The sequence below is a fragment of the Eulemur rufifrons genome, chromosome 16 (assembly GCF_041146395.1).
Source record: "Eulemur rufifrons isolate Redbay chromosome 16, OSU_ERuf_1, whole genome shotgun sequence".
NCBI classification, from domain to species: domain Eukaryota; kingdom Metazoa; phylum Chordata; class Mammalia; order Primates; family Lemuridae; genus Eulemur; species Eulemur rufifrons.
Window position 1 is genome coordinate 88343975 of NC_090998.1, and position 8769 is coordinate 88352743.

The following is an 8769-nucleotide window of genomic DNA, read 5'->3' on the forward strand; positions in this document are numbered from 1 at the left end:
AACTTTTTCTCCATTAGTCTTCCCATAATCGTTTTCTCACAGTTTCCCACCTGTGGAAGGTCAGATTGCTTTCCTTTGTCTTGCCACTTCTCTAAAATCAGTTGTTCTTTGTTAAATGCACCATAAGTCAGACCCCTAAACCACTGCCTTGAGTTCCTTGTCATTGAGGCTGCTCCCCAGTGAGGAGCACTACATGCTAATAAACTGGTTTTTCTCTTGTTAATCTGTCTTTTGTTATAGAAGTCTGTCCCTACTATGAACTTATGAGGGTTGTGGAAAAATTGTATTTTTCCTCTTCATATTCATTGTTAATTACTTGTGAAACTTTTAAAAATAAAAATAAAAGTGAACTTCAGAAAAGAAACAAAACAAAGGGGTCACCTGGGCTTTTTCAAAATATAGATACCACCTGGAGCCTGCTGAGTGGGAAGCAGGAAACACAGGCATGTTGTAAAGGATCCCTGGGGAATTCTGATGGGCACGCTCAGTTAAGCACCACTCAGCTTGGGAGAGTTTGGGCAAATCATTTCAACTTAAAATCCAACGTAACTGTGCACCAAAATGCTCTTCTGTGACTTTAAAAACTCATATTGGGACCCTTTGCGCAAGCCCCTTCCCATCTCTGAGCCTGAGTCCCTTCTTCTGGAAAATGAAGGGAGTGGACTAGAATCTCTTTAATGGATGGTCTGAGGTTCTTTCTACTTACTACTTACCTTTTAGAATTCTAGATGGACCATGTTTCTAATCCAACCAACCAAAGTCTACTACTATTTAATATCTTGTTGCTATGGTCTGAATGTTTGTGTTTCTCCAAAATTCGTATGTTGAAACATAATCACCATTTTGATAGTATGATGAGGTAGGCCCCTTGGGGAGGTTCCGCTAGGTTGCTCAAGCCGGTTTCAAACTCCTGTTCCCCAGGGATCCTCCCACCTCAGCCTCCGAGGGGCTGGGATTATAGGTGTGAGCCACCGCACAGGCTAGCTTTATAATAAACTTTTAGATCTGCTGTATCTGTTTAAGAGGGTAAATCTGTTGGCTTACTCATCTTTCTCAAAATTGTATTAGCAGCTCATGGCCTTTTGTTTTTCCATAAGAATTTGAGAATTAGCTTATCAAGTTCCACTAAAAGCCTTGTTGATATTTGGATTTGAATTGCATTGTCTGTATAGATCAATGGAAGAACTGAGATCTTCACAATATTGAATCTTAACATTGGGTATCTTAGAATCTCTCTCCATTTATTCAGGTCTTCTTTATTGCCCTTCAGTTAGAATTTTCTTTCTAAAGATCTTTATCTTCCCCTTCCTTTTAAAATTCATTCCTAGTTTTTTTAAATGTATTATAAATAGTTGCTTTTTAAAATTTACATTTCTAACAATTAGCTGTGGGAATATAAAAATACAATTGCTTTTGGTATTTTGATATAGTATTCCTATCAGCAAATTTAGTGAACTCTTATCGATTCTAATAATTTGACTGCACATTCTATAGAGTTTTCTATGTAGAGCCATCATATCATCTGCAAATAATAAATATTTATTTTTTCATTTCTAATTCTCATACTTTATCTTTTATTCTTATCTTACTGTGCTGTCTGGGACCTCCAAAACAAGGTTAAATGTAATGATAGGAGCCAGGCTTGGTGGCTCACCCCCGTAATCCCAGCAACTGGGGAGGTTGGGGAGGGAGGATCGCTTGAGGCCAGGAGTTTGAGACCAGCCTGGGCAACATGGTGAGACACCCCACCGTCTATAAAAATATTTTTTAAAAATTAGCCAGTTGTGGTGGCACACACCTGTAGTCCCAGCTACTTGGGAGACTAAGGCAGAAGGATTGGTTGAGCTTGAGCCAGGAGTTCAAGGCTGTAATGAGCTATGATCACCCCACTGCACTCCAGCCTGGGTGACAGAGCGAGAGCTCATCTCTAAAAATAAATAAACAGTGATAGCTGGCATCCTTGTTTTTTTCTCTAAGTTTTAAAAGGAATGCTTTTAATGTTTCCATTAAGTATGCTCATTTTGTAGGGGTTTTGCAGATAATCTTTATTAAGTTAAGTTTATTAAGTTAATCTTTATTAAGTTGTCTATTTTTAGTTTAGTAAGAGCTTTTACATCGAATGAGAACTGATTTTATTGAATAGTTTTACTGTATCTATTCAGATGATCATGTAGTTTTTCTCTTTTTATCTATTAATATGTGAGATTACATGTATAGATTTCCTAATAATGAATCAATTTGCATTCCTAAGATATACCCAACTCGTTCATGATATATTGTCTTTTTATACATTTCAAGATTGTTTGCTAATATTTTCTCAGCACCATTTACACTGAAATTCATGAATGAGATTGGCCTGAACTTTTCTGCTTTTACTATTTTTGTCTGATTTTGATGTCGAGGTCATAGAATAGAATAAGTATTCCCATTTCTTTACTCTAAAAGAATTTGTGTTGCTACTCAGGAGGCTGAGGCAGGAGGATCACTGGAGCCCAGGAGTTCCAGGCTGTAGCACACTGTGATCTTACCTGTGAGTAGCCACTGCACGCCAGCCTGGGCAACATAGTGAGACTTTGTCTCTAATAAAAAGAAAGAATTTGTGTAAAAATGGAATTATCTCCTTTTTGAGTGGTTGGTAAATCATCTGGGCCTTGTATTTTATTTGTGGCTAGTGTTAAATAAAATTTATGGGAGAGCCATTGTTTTGTATTGTGCTCCGGTCCCAGGCCCTAACAGACCAGAGCAAACCAAAATAGAGTCACTCATGCTAGATGCCATGGAATCAAACTGCACTTAGAAATGGGCCCATTTTCCAAAAAAACAGGAGATTCACAGCAACCAATCAGAAGGGGCCCAGTTCACTTGAGCCAACAAGGGACAAAAAAGTCTCTTCTGCTTTACATCTATAAGGAAAGTAACTTTGAACCAACCAGTTTGCTTTTTGTTCCTTGTTTCTGCTTTCTGTAGCCATTTTTTGCTTATAAAGTCAACTTCTGCTCAGCTCATTGGAGTGCCTTTTTATTTCATAGATGGGATGCTACCTGATTCATGAATTGCTAATAAAAGCCAATTAGATTATTAAATTAAATTTGTTGATATTTTGTTTTTTGACAGTAGATTTTAACCACTGTTTTAGCTACTATACGGGTTATAGAACTATGTAGCTTTTTGATGTCTTTTTGAATCAGTTTTGGTAAGTTTTATTTTCTATAAATATATAGGAAATTGTCCATTTTTGGCTATTTTTATATGGGTCTGAATCAATTCTCCACCTTGATGGGGCCACACTTTCTCCTGTGTTCTCCTGTTGTCTCTCAGGGGTATTAAAATTTCAGGGCACCAGAGAGCAACAGTTGCATTAGGGAAGCTCTAACTTCAGGGCTTACTTGTTTCTCTGGGTTCACGCCTTCCTTCTTTTTGTCCGTTTTCTTGTCCATTCATTTTTTTCTCCTAGCATTTAAAGTTTTTGACTATCTAGACTTCTATATGGCTGGTCTTGTTTTTTTGGCCTATTTTCCTTAATAGGGATTTTTTTGGAGAATTTTAAACACTTAGTCTTCATCTTTCTGTAAACTCATCTGCAGTAACTCATTTTCTGATTGTGACTAGTGAATTTGTTGCCTTTCAATTTCAGCAAGGCTTTTGGAATTTTGGGTTGCAGCCTCATTTGGAATGTGAGGGTTTCATTTCCCTTTTTCCCTTCCTTCGTCTCCCCCTGTGTGTCACCCTCCCTGTCTAGAGGAGCTGCTGCTGCTCCTATCAGAAGCAGATGTCCAGGGCTCCTCCCCACAACACACTGGGGACACTCACTGCCCCGTTGCAGATCCAAAGGGAGGCTTGCTTCAGCATTTGGTGGGCAGGCTGAATCTTTGTCCTTCCCTCCCTGATCCAACTACTTTGTGTACGTCAGAGTCCCAAGCAGGGACCCCCCTGCCTGCCAACAACTTTTTTTTTTGCCCCCTTTCCCAATACTGGAGTGCCACCACTGTTGCTGGCTTCAGGCAGGAGGCTCACTCAAGTTCTGTCTCTTGTGGAACATTTTGGTCTCTGTTACCCTACCAAATCTGAAGCTTTGGTGGCTATTTGGACCCAGAGCCCAAATGCCTATGGCTTCAGCTATCTCCCTGCTTGCAACTGCACAGAGTCGGTTATTTTTGAGTGTGACTTGGTCTGTTTCATTTTCCCTTCTTATGTTTTATCCACCATTGCTCTGTGTATGGTGCAGAAGTTTCTATTGACTTACTATGGTTGTTATGTTTTGCTGTATAACCAATTGCTTCAACACTTTGTGACTCAAAACAATAGACATGTCATTATATGTCACGATGTGCTTCAGGAATTTGGGCAGGGCTCAGCTGAGCGATTCTTCTTTTCCACTTGGTGATACTCAACTGGTTAAATGGGTTAGTCTGGAGGGCTCAAGACATTGGTGGTGATAACTAGAAGGCTGGGCTCCCCTGGGACTCCTGACCAGAGTATTTACATGAGGTCTCAGTGGCCTCAAGACTTCTTTCATGACAGTTCAGGGCTGAGAGTGTTCCAAGAGATGGAAATTGAAAGCTGGTATTTTCCTAAGGCCTGGGCCAGGAAAATGGCCCAATGTTATTCAATTGATCAAACAATCACAAGCCGGCCCATATCCAGGGGGAGGAGACATGGACCCTTCTTCTCTATGAGAGGAGTTTTGAGGAACTTGCAGCCATATTTCACCTGCCACTCTTGCTTATTGTTTGCTGTGGACTATGAGATCCTTTAGGGCAGAGACCATGTGCTATGTTGGATCCTGAGGGTCTTCGATGACCCGGCACTCAGTGCTGTTACATATACCTTGAGCAGATGACTAGATAAATGTGTGATACATAGGCTTGGAGCTAGCTAGATCTGTATGCACCTCCTTCATCACTTCTTTGAGAAAGGGATGGGATTGCTAGATCAATGGCACATTCTTCAGTCAACTGAAATACACTGCCAAACGGTTCTCCAGATAGGCACCTGTGGCAAATTTTTTTTTTTTTTTTTTTGAGACAGAGTCTTGCTCTGTTGCCCGGGCTAGAGTGAGTGCCGTGGCTTCAGCCTAGCTCACAGCAACCTCAAACTCCTGGGCTTAAGCAATCCTACTGCCTCAGCCTCCCGAGGAGCTGGGACTACAGGCATGTGCCACCATGCCCAGCTAATTTTTTCTATATATATTTTTAGTTGGCCAGATAATTTCTTTCTATTTTTAGTAGAGACGGGGTCTCGCTCTTGCTCAGGCTGGTCTCGAACTCCTGACCTCGAGCGATCCACCCGCCTCAGCCTCCCAGAGTGCTAGGATTAAGGTGTGAGCCAACACGTCCGGCCGCACCTGTGGCAAATTTTTAAGATTATAATTATTCTGTGGTTCATCCACTCAAATACATACACTGCATCTCCCCTCTACCCATGCAACTCCAACTCCAGACACTCACAGAAAATGGAGCCAGCACCTTCCATGCCAAATTGGCCTCAAGGGGGCAGAAGAGAAGGAGCAAAGACCAGTTGCAGCTCAGCCTGGGGCTGGGAACTTGAACTACGGAGCAGAACAGGGCATGATTCAGGCAGCTCTGGGTTTGCAGAAGCCTAACCTACAAATACCAGCCTGACTTCTTCCTTTGGCCTTGCTGCTAACATGGAACACATGAATCTAGAGAGTAGGGGAGGATCTTTCTGCAACTTGCAATGATAGGTAGAAGTAGAGGCAAGCCTGTGTACCTACCCACTATTCGTAGTTCTGGGTTTCTAAGAAAATGCCTACATACCTTGTTGTATTGTTAAAGAAAAAATTAATTGGTGATACTTGTTAAAGCAAAGTAAGAAAGACTTTACTTGGGACCACTGAGATACGTATAGGAACCACTGCAACAGAGTCTTGCAGTAGGGGAGAGTGATTGGGCTTAACTCCAAATCCTGCATGGGCAAGTGGAATTTTATGGCCAAGGAGCAGTGTGGGCTGTGGGGGTCAGTGGATGGAGAATCACTGAGAGGAAACATCAGAGGGAAGGGGGAATCTGGCTAACAGGATTCTTGCTGCAGACAAGCCAGGGTGACCGGACATCAGCTGGCTGGTGGGGGAGGCTGTGGAAACCTGATCAGATATTGCTGGTGATCAGGAGTGGAGGATAGAGGGTTCTTGCTAAATTGACTTAGGAGAGTTCTTTGCTAAAACTGGATTTTACAGGGAAGTGCACAGATGGGCCTAGCGGAAGATTCAGAAGCCTGGCTAAAGTTTGGCCAAAGAATCTTTGTCAGTACATACCTACCTTGAAAACCAACTGTGATACTGAGGCTAATAAACATTTACTGACTTCATTCTTTGTGTCAGGCACCAGTCTAAGCACGTTTTTGTGTGTCCTCTCATTTAAGCCTGACAATCCTCAGAGATAGGTACTATGCTTATTTTCATTTTTCAGATGAGGAAACAGGCTCAGAGAGGTGAAGCCATTTGCCCAAAGTCACACAGTGAGTGTGTGGGGAGCCAGGACTTCCACCCATCCCCCTAAAATATCTGAATCTGAAACTAAGGCTCCTAAACACCATCCTTTCTGAGATTTATTTATTTATTTATTTATTTATTAGAGACAGGGTCTCTCTGTCCCCCAGGCTGGCGTGCAGTGGCCAGATCACAGCTTACTGCAGCCTCGAACTACTGGCCTCAACCAATCCTCCCACCTCAGCCTCTCGAGTAGCTGAGACTATAGGATCTTGCCACCACACCCAGCTAATTTCTTAAATTTTTTGTAGAGCTGGGGTCTCACTATATTGCCCAGGCTGCATTCTGAGATTTAATTCATTAGTATGATCAAATCTTAGTGGCAGAGGTTTAGGGACAGTCTAAATTCTTCATCTCTAGGCTTACACCTGTAATCCTAGCACTCCGGGAGCCCGAGGCAGGCGGATCACTTGAGGTCAGGAGTACAAGATTAGCCTGAGCAAAAATGAGACTCCGTCTCTACAAAAAAATAGGAAAATTAGCCAGGTGTGGTGGTGGGCACCTATAGTCCCAGCTTCTTGGGAGGCTGAGGTGGGAGGATCGCTTGAGCCCAGGAGTTTGCAGTGAGCTATGATGATGCCACTGCACTCTAGCCTGGGCAACAGAGCGAGATTGTTTTGTTTTGTTTTGTCTCAAAGAAAAACAAAATTAAGGCATCATTTACATACAGTGAAAATTACCCTTTTTATGGTCAGTTCTGCAAATTTTGACATTTTTTATTTTATTAATAAGATAATTAATAAACAATTTTATTAATTGTGTAACCATCACCATAAAGAAAATATAGAATGAGTCTACCATGCCCCCAAATTTCCCCATGCCCCTTAGTAGCAAATCTCTTTTTATGCACCCCCGAACCCCTGACCTTTTTTCTGTCCTTATAGTTTTGCCTATGCAAGAATGTCACATAAAGGGAATTATACAGTCTCTAGACTTTTGAGTCTGGTTTCTCTCACTTAGCATAACATATTTGAGGTTCACCCATGTTGCTGAGTGTATCAACAGTTCATTGCTTTTTATTCCTGAGTAGTGGTCCATTATATGCACTGCAGTTTGTTTATGCCTTCCCCAGTTGAGGGACATTTGGGTTGTTTCCAGGTTTTGGTTATTACAAATAAAACTGCTATAAGTATTTCTGTACAGATTTTGGTGTGAAGAGAATTTTTCATTTTTCCACAGTAAATACGCAGGAGGGTCATATGGTAAATAAATAGTTTACCTTATAAGAAACTGCTAAACTGTTTTCCTAAGTGACTATATCATTTTGTATTTTCACCAGTAATGATAAGAGCTCCAGTTGCTGTGTATCCTCATTAGCATTTGGTATTATCAATTTTAAAAATTTGTAGCCATTTTGGTTGGATATGGTGGTACACACCTGTAGTCCCAGCTATTCAGGAGCCTGAAAACAAATTTTTTTTTTAGTCATTTTAATAGGCATGTGGAAGTATCTCATTTTGGTTTTAATTTGTATTTTCCTAATGACTAATGTTGTTGAGCATCTTTTTATGTGTTTAGTTGCCATTTGTATATCTTCTTTGGTGAGATGTGTATCTGTTCATATAGGTTGCCCATTTTTTAAAAAATGGATTGTTTTCTTATCATTGAGTTTTTGTTTTTTGTTTTGAGGCAGCTTCTATTATTGAGTTTTAACAATGCTTTATATAATTGAGGCAGCTTCTATTATTGAGTTTTGACAAGTCTTCATATAATTGGGATGCAAGTCTTTTATCAGATATATGCTTTGCAAACATTTTCTCCCAAACTGTGGTTTGTCTTTTCATTCATTCTTTTAACAGTGTTTTTCAAAGAGCAGAATTTCTTAATTTTGATAAAGTCCCATTTATCAATTGTTTCTCTTAGGGATCATGCTCTCGGTATATCTAAGAACTCTGCCTAACCTAAAGTCAAATAGATATTCTCTTATGTTTTCTTCTAGAAATGTTATGTAACTATAGTATTAATAGCTACCTCATAAATTTGCTGGACTAAATGCAGTAATGTATGTAAAGCCCCCCGCCCGGGGCCTGGTAGCAGGTCAATGCTCCGTACACTGAGGCGAGATGGACACTCGCCTACATGATGGTTGTAAGAGATGCCCTCCGGCCCACCACACTTTTCTCTGCGAAGATCTGGTGTCCTGTCATCACAGAATGACAGGATACCAGGGAGGCAACAGCCTCTGCAGATGTCCTTGTCCAACCTGCTCGTGGAACCGATGAAGGAAACCCGAGGCATAGAGAGAGGCCATGAGGACTACA